This window comes from Sus scrofa, chromosome 6 (genome assembly GCF_054392235.1).
Source record: "Sus scrofa isolate SSC_HxYL_T2T_F1_AM1 chromosome 6, Sscrofa_HxYL_maternal_Yorkshire_Landrace_v2.0, whole genome shotgun sequence".
NCBI classification, from domain to species: Eukaryota; Metazoa; Chordata; class Mammalia; order Artiodactyla; family Suidae; genus Sus; species Sus scrofa.
The window spans coordinates 139,841,478-139,857,559 of record NC_139388.1 but is presented as its reverse complement, the minus strand read 5'-3'; the positions used below and the strand labels follow the sequence as shown (position 1 = coordinate 139,857,559).

At 40.2% G+C, this 16,082-nt stretch overlaps 1 protein-coding gene across 6 annotated transcripts in view; it reads left to right on the top strand.

Moving 5' to 3' along the window:
• NEXN (nexilin F-actin binding protein) overlaps positions 1-16,082 on the top strand; it is a 64,114-nt gene that overhangs the window by 13,981 nt on the left and 34,051 nt on the right. The gene's annotated exons all lie outside the window — the stretch shown is intronic.

Genomic DNA, 16,082 nt, shown 5'->3' with positions numbered 1-16,082 from the left:
AGAAGGATGTACTGTATAGTGCCTAGAACGTGGTGGGTGCAGCTGGAGTGGGATTTAAAGCATCTGTAAATATTTTGGCATTATGCTAAAACATATTGGACAGAGTAAATGAAAGAAGAATTGTCTTGGAGGTGGAAGCAGACTTTGTACCCTTGAAGACAATGGAAAAAGCAGGTAATTGTTGAAGCTTTGTGATGGGTATAAGGAGGTTCATTATATTAGTCTCTTAATTTTGTATATGCTTGAAATTTTCCATAACAAAAAGTTAAATAGAGAAGATAGATTAGACTAATACATCTGTTTAATTAAAAATTGTTTGGGTGTTCCCATCGTGGCTCAGCAGTAATGAATCTGACTAGTATCCATGAGGATGTAGGTTCGATCCCTGGCGTCACTCACTGGGTCGGGGATTCTGGGGTTGCCGTGAGCTGTGGTGTAGGTCGCAGATGCTACCCCAATCTTCCATTACTGTGGCTGTGTTGAAGGCTGGCAGCTGCAGCTCCAATTCGACTCCTAGCCTGGGAACTTCCATATGCTGCGGGTCTGGCCCTAAAAAGATTAAAAAAAAAAATTTTTTTTTTAGGATTGTTTCAAAGTTTTTACCAGATGCACCCAGACACCTAAACATATTTCGAGGGGTCAGATACTGAAGGAAAACAAAAACATCCATGCTTAGGGTGAGGTGTATAAAATCACTATTTCTATTTCTAGGTAGTTTGGGAAAATACTTTATGGTTAAAGAAGTGGCCTAGGAAATGTCTTGGAGGTGGAAGCAGGCATTTGTCTAGGTTGAAAGAAGGGGTGGAGAGCAGGGAAGCTGAGAGTCTAAAGGAACATTCAGAGGGCCTGAAAACCCAGGTGGGAATTTCAGGTTTGGTCCATGATTTGCTACACACTGCATATGCTCAGAGCTGGAGTGATAGTCCAGGGTTAAGGAACACAGAGCAGTAGTGAGTAGGTGGCCTGGCAGTTGATGAAGACAGAAAGAATGACAAGCTGTTACCCTATTGGAAATCAAAAGAGTTATGTTTAAAAACTAATAGGGAATAAATATGACTGAATGACCACAAAAAAAAAAAAAAAAGAAAGAAAAAGAAATCAAAAGAGGGAATTCCCCTTGTGGCTCAGTGGTAATAAACCCAGCTGGTGTCCATAAGGATACAGATTGGATCCTTGGCCTCGCTCAGTGAGTTAAGGATCCGTCATTGCCGTGGGCTGTGGTGAAGGTGGCAGAGTGGCTTGGATCCCACATTGCTGTGGCTGTGGTGTAGGCTGGCAGCTACAGCTCCGATTCAGCCCCTAGCCCGAGAATTCCATATGCTGTAGGTGCAACCCTAAAAAGACAAAAAAAAAAAAAAAAAAAAAAAAAAAGAAAAGAAGAAATCAAAAGATTTACGGCTAAAAGTTACTCTGGAACCATTAAAAGTGCATTCTATTAATATGTAATGTGTACTTGAAATCATTATCCTAATAACATGTACCAGTTGAGAACTTCGAAGAAACTGTATCACAGAAAGCTTCCCTGAGGTAACTTTCATGTCCTCCAACACACTTGGATTCTGGTACCTACTGAAAAGTTTTGATAATTCAAAATTTTTTCAGAATTCTAAAGGAGAGGAAACTGTTATAGTGAATACTTTGAATTTTAACAGCTTCTCATTTTGTGAGTTTATTGATCAAAATGATAGTGATACCTATGAGTGATAAACATATATGAGTATTTCTAGTAAGTACGGTTATGTGAAATTGAAGGAGAGCCTGGGACCTCTGTGCTAAATAAAGCAGCAAATTCCACCTGACTGTATAGACTAGTAGGTGAAATGTTGACTAATAATATTTGTAAGAAAGTATGCAAGTAAGAGGAGATGATAAAATGAATCAAAGATTGACTGGATATTTGGAATTTGAGAATGTTTCCAAAGATCGATTTGAAAATCTGAATGTTTACTAGCAGATTTTAAATTGTAGTGTAGACAGTCGATTAAGGGAGTAAAAGTTGAGTCAAAGTTAAGGGAGTAAAAGTTGAGCCCAAGGAATGGGATCTCAGTTTGATGATTACTACATGGATATTGAAAACCTTTCCAAGAAGGCTTTTGGGGACTGATTTTAAATTACAATTTATTATTTGACAGGCATGGAGCTAGGCACTGGAAAGGAACCAATCCTCTGTAATCTGGGAAAGGGGCATAAAATCTGTCAGATGTACAGATGAAAGTCTGGGTGGAAGAGAGAGAAGTGTAAAATGTGGACTGAGAATGGAAGTCACTGTCGTAGGCTTCTAACTGGAAGGTTGGGGTCTGGTGTTTTGCTACCTTTCAGTTCCATATCAGGTCTGGTTGATGTTGTTACCTTACCTGTGTCTGCAGATAGCAAAGTAGACTAGACTATTAAAAATCCTGATCCAGGAGTTCCTGTTGTGGCTCAGCAGGAGCCACAAACCCAACTAGTACCATGAGGATGTGGGTTTGATCCCTGGCCTCACTCAGTAGGTTAAGGATCCGGTGTTGCCATGAGCTGTGGTGTAGGTCGAAGATGCGGCTTGGATCCCAAGTTGCTGTGGCTATGGTGTAGGCGGACACCTGCAGCTGTGATTCGACTCCTAGCCTGGGAATTTCCTTATGCTGTGGGTGTGACCCTAAAAAAAACAAACAAAAAAAAAAGATAAGAAAAAAAAAATCCTGGTCCAAGGCTTTTGTTCAGAATTTTGGCCAAGAGACTGTTCAGAACATGAGAATAGAGCATCTCTCTATTCAGTGCTGCATCTCTCAGGGCCTAGCAGAGGGCCTGGCACATAGTAGATGTTTAATAAATATTTGTAAAATGAATGACCTGTTCTGTTTATATGGTATTCCTGCATGGTGATAATCATAATGATAGTCATACATTATATCCAGACAGTGCTTAACTGTTTATAAAGCGCTTCCTCTTGAAGTAGGCAGACTTGACCTATTCAGTAAACAGTTACTATATATGTCTTCTATGTACCAGGCACATGCCAAGTACTGTGGATATAATGGGGTATCAAATACAGTCTCTACTCTCAAAGAACCCACTTTCTGGTAGAGGAGGTGGTCAAGTGGCGTGTTGCCATACAGTGTGGTACATGCCACAATTAGGGGAAGCATGGGTGCTATGGAAAGTCACACAGGAGAAACACCTCACCCAGTCTCGTGGAGTCTAGGAAGGCTTGCTGGAGACACGTGGGCATTTTCTAAGAACTACAGGATGAGTGGCTCAGAGAATAAGAGAATGGGAAGACTATCAAGCTGAGGGAGCTAGCTGTGAAAAGGCCTGGGTGTGCCAGTATTTCATCACGAGGGGTAGGTGGGAGGGAGGTTTGGCGAGAAAAGAGGCCAGAGAGGTAATCTAAGCTACTGAAGTGTATTAAATCATGGAAGACAAAGTGTAGGGTGAGAAGAAAGGGGCAAAGACTGACATGTGCGGACACACGTCTAAGAAGTGGAGAGCGTCAAAGAAGCCCCCAGGTGAGCGGAAAAGGAGCCGTCAGAAAGAAGAGAGAGGGAGGGTGGGGGAAAAAATGTAATTGTAATGTGTACATGTAAGGATAACCTGACCCCCTTGCTGTACAGTGGGAAAATAAAAAAAAAAAAAAAAAAAAAAAAGAAAGAAAGAAGAGAGAGGGAAATGGTGTCGTGGAGCTGAGTGAGAAGGCTTTCCAGGAGGATGGAGTGACCAAGAGTGCCAGATGGAACAATGAGGTTCAGAAATGAAGTTCAGGGAGTTCCCGTCGTGGCGCAGTGGTTAACGAATCTGACTAGGAACCATGAGGTTGCGGGTTCAGTCCCTGCCCTTGCTCAGTGGGTTAACGATCTGGCATTGCCATGAGCTGTGGTGTAGGTTGCAGACGTGGCTCGGATCCCGCGTTGCTGTGGCTCTGGCGTAGGCCAGTGGCTACAGCTCCGATTCAACCCCTAGCCTGGGAACCTCCATATGCCGCGGGAGCGGCCCAAGAAATAGCAACAACAACAAAAGACAAAAAAAAAAAAAAAAGAAATGAAGTTCAGAAAGAGGGAACCATCGGGAGTTCCCATTGTGACTCAGCGGTAATGAACCTGATTAGTGTCCATGAGGATGCAGGTTCGATCCCTGGCTTTGCTCAGTGGATTAAGGATCTGGTGTTGCCATGAGCTGTGGTGTAGGTCGCAGATGCAGCATGGATCCTACGTTACTGTGGCTGTGGTATAGGCTGGCAGCTACAGCTCTGTTTTGACCCCTAGCCTGGGAACTTCCATATGCCACATGTGTGGCCCTAAAAAAAAGGGGGGGGGGAAGGTGACCCGTCCATTTTTTTGGCAATATAATGAGAAAAGCGTTCTTATGCCTAATTCACATGTCATAATGAAACTCATAGAAGTTAACTGGCTTGTCCAGGACCATCCATCTAGTAAATGACCTCAACAAAGTTTTCAGACTCTAACCAATACTTCTTCCACCATCATTGTCTTCATATGTTTGAAAAATCAACAATTAACTGGGAAATTATCTTTAGGATATAATTATAAAAATTGTAATTCTGAATTCTACAAAGGTCCTTAAGCAAAACAAAATTCTAAGAGAATATTTTGGAAGGTTTCAAATTATATTTGTATGAATCTTTTATCACATTTAAGAACACACAGGTTTGGGAGTTCCTGTTGTGGCTCAGTGGGTTAAGAACATAGTGTCTGTGAGGATGTGGGTTTGAATCCTGGTCTCACTTAGTGGGTTAAGGATCTCGTGTTGCTGTGAGCTACGGTGAAGGTTGCAGATACAGCTCTGATCCTGCATTGCTGTGGCTGTAGTATAGGCCAGCAGCTGCAGCTCCAATTCGACCCCTAGCCTGGAAACTTCCATATGCCATGGGTGTGGCCCTAAAAAGAAAAACAAAGAATACACTGGTTTGTAAATTTATGTATGAGAGGGGGTTTATGAACAGTTACGGCAAGACTGAACCTGTATTTGCCATTTGTTCTGAATTTTAATTTCAAAATACACATTCCGTCACAAATAATTATGAGCACTTACATATTGAGTGGGGTTAGTTCATGGCATGATCCCTAGTTAGCTGATAGAAGAGGTAGTTTTGGCAGAGGTGAAGGTGACTATACCCTTCTGGAAAGAAGGGCCTGAGTATGTGGGGCATTGTGGAGTGAAACTGGAGAGGGGGTACTAGGGTTTTCAGCTGCAGTTTAGAGTGTTATGGCATTTTTTAGTTCCTTGACTAAAGTTCAGTGTCTGTGACTCCCTTCCACAGGAATTTCCTTGATGGGTTTATGGTTTAGTGTTGAGATTTACTAAAATGTGTGACCGTCAACTAATTTTTAAATGTTTCACAGAGTGTTGGGTCAAGTAATACTTTAAAAAGCCTTCATAGAGATATGGTACATATATATAATGGAATACTACTCAGCCATAAAAAAGAATGAAATAATGCCATTCATAGCAACATGGATGCAACTAAAAATTCTCATACTAAGTGAAATAAGTCAGAAAGAGAAGGAAAAATACCATATCATATCACCTATATCTGGAATACAAAATATAGCACAGATGAACCTACCTACAGAACAGAAACAGACCACAGACATGAAAACAGACTTATGGTTGCCAAGGGGAAGGGGGAGGACAGTGGGATGTACAGGGAGTTTGGAGTTAATAGATGCAAACTATTACATTTAGAATGGATAGACAACGAGGTCCTATGGTACAGCACAGGGAACTGTATCCAATCTCCTGGGATAGACGGTGATGGAAAAGAATATAAAAAAATGAACGTGTATATACACATATATACATATATATATGACTGAGTCCCTTTGCTATATGGTAGGAATTGGCACAATATTGTAAACAACTATAATTTAAAAAACCCAAAAAGCTACCATAGGAGTTCCCTCATGGTGTAGCACGTTGAGGACCTGGCGTTGTCACTGCTGTGGCTCAGGTCATTGCTGTGGCATGGGTTCACCCCTGGCCGGAGAATTTCTGGATGCTGCAGGTGCAGACAAAAAAGAAAAAGCCTTTATAAAATCAAAATTCTGGAGTTCCCGTCGTGGCGCAGTGGTTAACGAATCCGACTAGGAACCATGAGGTTGCGGGTTCGGTCCCTGCCCTTGCTCAGTGGGTTAACGATCCAGCGTTGCCGTGAGCTGTGGTGTAGGTTGCAGACGTGGCTTGGATCTCGTGTTGCTGTGGCTCTGGCGTAGGCCGGTGGCTACAGCTCCGATATGACCCCTAGCCTGGGAACCTCCATATGCCGCAGGAGCGGCCCAAGAAATGGCAAAAAGACAAAAAAAAAAAAAAAAAAAAAAAAAAAAAAAAATCAAAATTCTCACAGTCACTAAACAAACGAAAGTTAATTTGGTTACCCTGGGAGTACAGTGTTAAATAATGTTCTGCTAATAAGAAACTCAGAAGCCTTTGGTACTCTTGGCAATTGAGCAGAATGACGAGCTATATCAGTGTGTTCCTTAAACAAGAGGATGACATGCATGTGAATATTGTTATTTGATTCTTTACTCTCATTGTTTGCATGTCGCTGACTTGGGCACTTTAAAAGTCAGAGACCAAGCAGTCCCTGACTTTATCACCCATGAATGAGTCTACTAAATGAATTCTAAACCACAACCAGCTGAGTAGCTGCATTTTATTCAGTACGTGAGAACTGCTTAATAACCTCACTCTCCTTTCTGCTTAACTCCCACTTGGAGAGCAGCTACTGGTATGTATCATTTTAAAAGGAAATAAGCTGCTTAAATAAAAACTCTGTGCTCCTCACATAGGGTAAAGTCAGTGTTTCTCACTTCTCCAGCACCAGGTTTGGCTGCCAGTTGCCAGCTAAAGATGACAGATTCACTCAATGTAGAGAACACAGTTAATCATGTCTTTTTAGCTTTCATCCTATTTCTGCTGCTCAGAATTGTGGTTCTCAAATAATTGGATTAAAGGCTCTGTCGATTACACAAGTAGGTAAAACCTTATAAGCTGGTTGGCATTCCTCTTGTCCCCATCACACAAAACAGTTGTACTGCTTTCTTGGCATCAGCATAATGCATTGGGTAAGAATGCAGACTCAGTAGTTGTACTGCCTGCTTCTCTCCCATATCCACTGCCCATTAACTGTATGGGTCTTTGGCAAGTTACTTGACTTTTCTAAGTCTCGGTTTTCCCATCTGTAACAACTTAACATATGACCTCAAATCCTGTTAGATAAACTCTAAGACATTATTCTCATATTAATATTTTAAGACATTTTAAATTACTGAGCTTGGAGAGTTTTTTGAGAGGAAATGATGGTATTTACTTTAAAGGGTTATTGAGGGAAATATGAAATAATGCTTCTTAACTATTTGGCATATTACTGGCTACATAGTTAAAGACTCAGTAAATGTTAGCTTGGATTATTACCATAGTTGATTCATATTATGATCAAAAGATGTATTAGTGAGACTATGAGTTTAGATAACACAATACATTCAATGACTATGGAACAGAGTTCTTTCCTGCAACTTTAATAAACAAAATGTAGTCAAATTTATACCTTTAACTCTGGTTTTAGCGCAGAAAGTCACCTGAGTTGGCAATTGAAACATGTTATTGTTTCTACCAGGCAGAGTCATGCCTTTTAAAAAGCATCTGTAAAGAAATTCTGCAAATAACTCATCTGCTTGATTTTGAAAGTTTTTCTTCAGCATAGAACTATGCAAGAGATGTGGGTCCTATTTGTTTGTACACCTTAAAAAACAACCCTGTAATATAAAAACTAATAAACTTATTATGCTACAGTTTTTTAATCTTCAAATTGTAGAACAGAGCAAACTGTCAGGAAAGGGTAACTTGCTTGTATTTCAACCAAAAGAGTTAAAGTTAGGGAGTTCCCATGTGGCTTAGCAGGTTAAGAATCCAGCGTTGTCACTGCAGTGACTCCAGTCTCTATACTGTGGCACATGTTTGATCCCTGGCCCTGGAACGTCTGCATGCTGTGGGTGTGGCCAAAAACTAAAATGAAAAGTAATAACTTAAAAATATTTTTAAATAAAAAAGTTAAAGTAGAACTGTTTAAATTTTCACAGACTTTCAAAATTTTTGAGAGCTCAGAATACTGAAAAGACATTTTAAAAACTATTTTAAGTGGTTTTACTCATACTAAATTTAAAAATCAATCGTATTTTATTCTGAATCTAAATAAGTCAAGATAATAATTTGAAGATTTTTTAAAAAAATTAGATGATGAGGGCTGGCTGATTCATTTATTCTCCAGGATTACTCTTAACAGGCTAATTCTTTTTTTGTCTTTTTTTGCTATTTCTTGGGCCACTTCCTCGGCATATGGAGGTTCCCAGGCTAGGGGTCGAATCGGAGCTGTAGCCACAGGCCTACGCCAGAGCCACAGCAACGCAGGATCCGAGCCACGTCTGCAACCTACACCACAGCTCACGGCAATGCTGGATCGTTAACCCACTGAGCAAGGGCAGGGATCGAACCCACAACCTCATGGTTCCTAGTTGGATTCGTTAACCACTGCGCCATGATGGGAACTCCGGCTAATTCTTCACAATCACCAAGCCACACAATATTCTTTCATTTCACCAGGGGAAAAAAAAAGGCTTCCTGACATTCCCTCTGGTCAATTAATTCAGCTAAAATGATAAGTTCCTATAATCCCATGTGAGATTGCTCAAATTTTCACAATACCCTTTGATATTACTCTTTTAAATTACATAAATAATATGTTAAAGTGTGTTGCCTTGCAGGGAGTGTAGGTTTTTACTGAAAAGGGTAAATTGTGGTGAGGAAGTCTACAAGTATTGAAATTAATCAAAATTGGAGGAGTTCCCGTCATGGCTCAGCCGTTAGCAAAACTGAGCAAAGCATCCATGAGGACTTGGGTTCCATCCCTGGCCTTGCTCAGTGGGTTAAGGAGCCAGTGTTGCCGTGAGCTGTGGTGTAGGTTGTAGACGTGGCTCAGATCTCAGGTTGCTGTGGCATAGGCCAGCGGCTTCAGTTCTGATTGGACCCTTAGCCTGGGAACCTCCATATGCTTTCAGTGCAGCCCTTAAAAGACAAAAGACAAAAAAAAAAAAAAAACAAAAAAAAAAACAAAAAAGCCCAAAAAACTGGAATTCCCTTCCTGGTTTAGTGGTTAATGAACCCGACTAGGATCCATGAGGATGAGTGTTTGACCCCTGGCCTCGCTCAGTGGGTTAAGGATCCGGCGTTGCTGTGTGCTGTGGTGTAGGTTGCAGATGTGGCTTGGATTCTGTGTTGCTGTGGCTGTGGTCTAGACCAGCAGCTGTAGCTCAGATTTGACCTATAGCCTGGGAAAATATGCCACAGGTGCAGCCCTAAAAAGACCAAAAAAAAAAAAAAAATCAAAATTGTTGATACCTACTAATATTAGGTATTATTCTTGAGTTTTCACAGATGTTATCTCATCTAATCCTAACTAGGAAGCATCAGAGTTGGAATTTATTATTATTATTTTTTTGTCTTTTCGCCTTTTCTAGGGCCACTCCCATGACACATGGAGGCTCCCAGGCTAGGGGTCTAATTGGAGCTGTAGCCACTGGGCCTACGCCACAGCCACAGCAATGCAGGATCTGAGCTGCATCTGCAACCTACACCACAGCTCACAGCAACGCCAGATCCTTAACCCACTGAGCAAGGGCAGGGATCAAACCCGCAACCTCATGGTTCCTAGTCACGTTTGTTAACCACGGCACCACAACAGGAACTCCCAGAGTTGGAATTTAGATTAAGGTCTGATTGTCAAATTATAGTCATCAAAGTGTGAGGTGATGAAGGCTTGTATTAGTATGAGGGCATTGAAACTAGTGAAGTGATATATATGAACAGATTTGAAAGTAACATTCACAAATCTTGACAATCTTTTAATAGGAGATGTAGATGAATGAACCAAAAATATCTCTAAGGTTTGAGAAACCGAGAATGAAGACAAGGTTTTTTTGGTTATGCAAAAGGAAATATCTAATAGGTATCTCTAGATATGATACAATGGCTCAGGTAAGAGAACAGGACTAGAGCCGTTTATTTTTATCTCAGGCGCATAGATTACTCACAGACTTTGGTTAATGACACACTCATTCATGCAAGGCCTACTTTTATTAGGCAATTATTGTCAATAATGTAATAAACACCCCAGACCTACTAAACAACAAAAGTTAGGACCTTGTTAATGATGTAGAATGATGTCCAGCCCACTCCCATTGTATTGTTTCCTCCCACAAAGATTTTGCCACAGATGACTTCACTTGGAAGTTCTTGCAAACATTTAAGGAAAAAATAATACCAATTATGCATGAACCCTTCCAGAAAATTAAAGAAGAGGAAACATTTGCCAAATTACTGTATGAGAGGAGTATCACTCTGTTAACAAAAGCAGACACTACAAGAAAATAAAACTACAGATCAATATGCCTTGTAAGCATCAAGGCACAACTTACCAAAATGTTACCAGATTTCTTATCTGTGAAGCTTTTGATTTCTCCTTCAAATCTGAATGAGAGCCTTGCTGGGTAAAGTAATCTTGGTTGGAGGTTTTTTCCTTTCATCACATTAAGTATATCATGCCACTCTGTTCTGGCCTGCAGAGTTTCTGCTGAAAAATCTGCTTATAACCTTTTCAGGGTTCCCTTTTATGTTATTTGTTTCTTTTCCCTAGCTGCTTTCAAGATTTTCTCTTTGTCTTTAATTTTGGTCAGTTTGATTAATATGTGTCTTGGTATATTCCTCCTTGGGTTTATTTTAATTAATTAATTAATTAATTAATTTGTTTATTTTTTAATGAGAGTTGCAACGTTTATTTCAGGTTCTCTCTTGTTTTGTTTTGTTTTGTTTTGTTTTGTATTTTTTTTTTCTTTTTTGCCACACAGGCAGTATGTGGGAATTCCTGGGCCAGGGATTGAACCTACGCCACACAGCAGCAACCAGAGCCACAGCGGTGAGAACACAGGAGCCTCAACCAGCTAGGCCATCAGAGAACTCCCTGGGTTTATTTTATATGGTACTCATTGTGCTTCCTGGATTTGAATGAGTGGTTCTTTTCCCATGTTGGGGAAGTTTCCGGCTATTATCTCTTGGAATATTTTTTCTGTCCCCTTCTCTCTTTCTTCTCCTTCTGGCACCCCTGTAATACAGATGTTGGTGTGTTTAACGTTGTCCCAGAGTTCTCTGAGACTCTCTTCGTTTGTTTTCAATCTTTTTTCTCTTTTCTGTTCTGCATCTGTGATTTCTACTAATCTGTCCTCCACCTCGCTTATTCGTTCTTCTGCCTCTTGTATTCTGCTGTTGGCTGCTTCTAGTGAATTTTTTATTTCAGTTATTGTATTTTGCATCTCTTCTTGTTTAAGTTTTATATCTTGTATCTCTCTGCTCAGTGTTTCCTGTAAGTTATCCATCTTTGCCTCCAGTTTATTTCCAATGTCTTGCATCATCTTCAGCATCAAAACAGTCTAAAGTCTTTTTCCTGAAGGCTGAGTATCTCTTGATCACTTAGCTGTTTCTCTGGGGTTTTTTCTTTCTCCCTCATCTGAGTTATAGTTCTCTGTCTTTTCATTTTTATAGGTTTTTGGTGTGGTGACCTTTTTACAGATGATAGAGTTGTAGCCTCTCTTACTTGTGGTGTCTGCCCCCCTTGTGGCTCAAGTTGGTCCAGGGGCTTGCTGTAGGCTTCCTGATGGGAGGGACTGATGCCTGCCCACTGGTAGGTGGAGCTGATTCCTATCCCTCTGGTGGGTGGGGCTTTGTCTCTGGGTGAGATTAGAGTCAGCTGTGTGCCTGGGGGGTCTTTAGGCAGCCTGTTTACTGAGGGTGGGGCTGTGATCCCACCTGGATTGCTGTTTGGCCTGGGGCTTCTCAGTGCTGATGGGTGGAGCTGGCCAGATTTTCCCAAAATGGCCACCTCCAGAGAAAGGCACGCTGCTGAATATTCCTGAGATCTTTGCTTCCAATGCCCTTCCCCCACAACAAGCCACATTCACCCCTGTTTTCCCAGGTCTTATAAGAACTGCAGTCAGTTTTGACCCAGATTCCTATGGAGACTTTACTTTGCCCTGGGCCCCAGTGCACGTGAAAGTCTGTGTGCATCTTTTAAGAATGGGGTCTCCCTTTACCCCAGTCCCTTGGAGCTCTTGCACACAAGCCCCACTGGCCTGCAATGCCAGATGCTCCAGGGGCTCTTTCTCCCAGTGCCAGATCCCCACACGTGGGAGTTTGATGTGGGGCTCTGAACTCTCACTTGTGTAGGTGAGTGTCTGTGAACCAGTTACTTTCCAGTCTGTGGGGCTTCCTACCCGGGAGGTATGGGGTTGCTTATGTTGTGTAACCTCTTGATGTGGCCTCCTCTTTGTCTTCCGGAGTAGGATATCTTTTTGAAAGTTTCTGGTCCATTTGGTTGAAGATTGCTTGACATTTGATTGTAAATTTTGTTGTTTTTAGGAGAGGAGTTGAGCTCCAGTCCTATTCAGCCACCTTAATCCCATCTTTCATGCCACTCTTCTTCATCATAATATTGAAAGCCTGCCAGGTGCTCAGAATGGAGGATGCTCAAAATGTTATCAGATTGAATTATCAGTATGTTAAAAGGATAATGCCTCATGACTAAATGGAATTTATTCTAGGAATATAAGATCTATTTAACATTGGAAAATACATTAATGTAATCAACCACAATAAAAATAAACACTCTATGACTATCTCAGTAGACACCAAAAAAGCATGAAATTAAATCCAACAGCCATTCTTGATATTACTCCACCACAACAGAAATAGAAAAGAATTTAATATGATATAGGTGTCTAAGAAACATTTCTGTTTAACATTGTACTGGAGGTTCTAGCTAGTACCTTCAGGCCAGAAAAAGAAATAAAAGACATCCAGATTAGAAAGTAAAAGTTAGAACTGTGTCACAGATTTTGTAATCATCTAAGTAGAAACCCTGATGGAATCTACAATAAAGTCGTAAATTACTTTACTAGGATAGCAGGCTATAGAATCAGGATACAAAAATCAATTCATTATTAATTGAAATCTAAAAAATGGCACCATTTATAATAGCATCAGCTATGTGATGGAGTTCCCATCTCAGCTCAGCAGAAACCAATCCAACTAGTATCCATGAGGATGTAGGTTCAATCCTGGGCCTCACTCAGTGGGTTAAAGATCCAGTTGTTGCCATGAGGGGTGGTGTAGGTTGCAGATGTGGCTTGGATTCTGCGTGGCTGTGGCTGTGGAGTAGGCCAGCAACTGTTGTTCTGATTCCACCCCTAGCCTGGGAACTTCCATAAGCTGTGGGTGTAGCCCTGAAAAAAAAAAAAGAAAGAAATTATTTAGGTATAAATCTCACTGAAGGTGTGGAAGACCTGCACACTGAAAACTACAAAACACTTCTGAGGAAAAAAAATACAGAAGATGTAACTGAATTGAGAGATATACTATGTTCTTAGATCAGAAGATTCATAATTAAGACATTAATTCTCCCCCAATCCATGCACGGTTTTCAACACAATCCCAATCAAAATCTCAGCAGAAATTTTTACAGAAATTAACAATCTGATTCTACAATTTGTAGGTGAATACAGAGGATTTAGAATAGACAAGACAACTTTGGAAAGAAACAGAGTTGGGAGTTTTTTGTGGTGCAATGGGTTAAGGATCTGATGTCACCGTAGCTGCTTGGGTCCTTGCAGCAAAAAAAAAAAAAAAGGAAACAACTCAGAGTTACACTGTCTTTTTCAAGGCTCATTATAAAGTACACTAATCAAGATTGTGGCATAGTAACTATAGTTAAAAACAAACATTGTTGATGGAACAAAATGAAGGGTCCAAAAATAGACCCACATATGTGTGGTCAGTTGTTTTTTGACAGAGGTGCAAAAGCATTTCAGTGGGGAAAGGACACAGGGTTTTTTCGATGATTGGCCATGGAAAAATATTTTCCAATATGAAAAAAAAGGAACCAGCACCATATACAAAAATTAACTCAAAATGGATTAAAGACCTGAAACCTGAAACTATAAAACTTATAGAAGAAAATGTAGTATAAGTTCTTTGTGGGTTCTTTGTGCCAGTACAACCCCAAAAGCATCATCTATAAAAGAAAAATTTGATAAAGTGGACTTTATCAAAATTAAGGACTTTTGCTCTTCAAAAGACAGTGTTAAGAACATGAAACGACAAACCAAAGATTGGGAGAAAAGTCTTTACTATTCGTACATCTGATATAGCTCTTGTATCCAGATATATAGTCTCTCAACGCTTAAAAATGGGAAAATGACTAAGTAATAAAATAGGTAAAAGATTTAAACAGATACTTCTACCAAAAAAAGTGTACAAATAGAAAAGAAACATATGAAAAGATGTTCAGTATCATTAGCTATTAGGGAGATGTCAGTTAAAACACAGTGTGATGTCACTGCACACCTTTGGAATGTTTAAAGTTAAGGCCACACCATCTGGCATTGTCACTGCTGTGGCTTGTGTTGCTGCTGTAGCTTGGGTTCAGTTCCTGGCCCAGGAACTTCCACATGCCATGGGCACAGGAAAAAAAAAAAAAACAAAACAAAACAAAAAAAAAAACACAAGAAGACCATACCAACTGTTGATGAAATGTAGAGAAAGTATAGCTCTCATACACTATTGGTGGGAAGATAAAATGGTACAACCCTTAGAATACAGCTTGGTGGTTTCTTAAAAAGTTAACATATGTTCATATGTTTACCATAAAACCTAGCTATTACACTTTATTTATTTATTTACTTATTTATTTATTCTTTTTTGGTCACCCTGCAGCTTATTGAGTTCCCAAGGCAGGGGTCAGATTAGAGCCACAGCTATGGCAACGTTGGATCCTAACGGCTTATGCTAGATCAGGGATCGAACCTATGTCCCACACTGCAGAGCTGCCACCGATCCCATTGGGCCATAGCAGAAATTCCTATATTTTATTTATTTACCCAAGAGAAATAAAAAAAGCATAGCTCATACAAAGACTTGTACATGAATATTCATACCAGCTTTATTTGTAGTAGTAACTGGAAACAATATAAATGTCTATCCACAGATGAATGGTTAACAGTGATTAACTGTGGAATGTTCTATACAATGAAAGAATATTCATTAATAGAAAGAAGTGAATTATCAATATATGCAATAACATGGATGTATCTCAAAATAATTATGCGGAGTGAAAGAAGTCAGACAGTAGAGTAAATACTGTATGATTCCATTTATAGAAAATTCAAACTAATCTACAGTGACAGAAAGCATATCTGCCTAGGGATGGAGGAGGGAAAGGCAAGAAGAAAAGGGAAGTAAGGGGATCCGAGAAAACTTTTGGGTATAATGTAAATATGTATCTTTTTTTTTCTTTTTCTTTTTGGTCTTTTTAGTGCCACACCCACAGCATATAGAAAGATGTTCCCACGCTAGAGGTCAAATCGGAGCTGTAGCCACTGGCCTGCACCACAGCCACAGCAATGTGGGATCAATGCTGCGTCTGTGACCTACACCACAGCTCACGGCGATGCCAGATGCTTAACCCACTGAGCAAGGCCAGGGATTGAGTCTGTGTCCTCATGGATACTAGTCAGATTTGTTTCCACTGAGCCAGGATGGGAACTCCAAATATTCGTATCTTGATTGTGGCGATGGTGTCATGGGTACGTACATATGTCAGAACTTATCAAATTGTGCACTCTCAAAAAGTATAGCTTATTGTATGTCTATGATACCTTAAATATTTTTTAAATTAAAAAAATCTAAAGCCAGTAGATAAAATTCTAAAAATTATTCAAGTAATACAGAAGTAGGTAGAAAAATACTAGAGGAACAGAAAATGAGGGGCAAGCAAGAAACAAAAAGTAAAATGGTAGGCTTAAGTCCATTCATATAAATAATTACATTAAATGTTAATGGACTAGGCAAAGTTCTTGCTGTGGCACAATGATCGGTTACGTCTCTGCAGCCCCAGGATGCAGGTTCAATCCCCACTCAGGCGCAGTGTGTTAAAGGATCTGGCGCTGGGCTTGGATCTAATCCCTGGCCTAGAGTCTCCAAGTACTGCA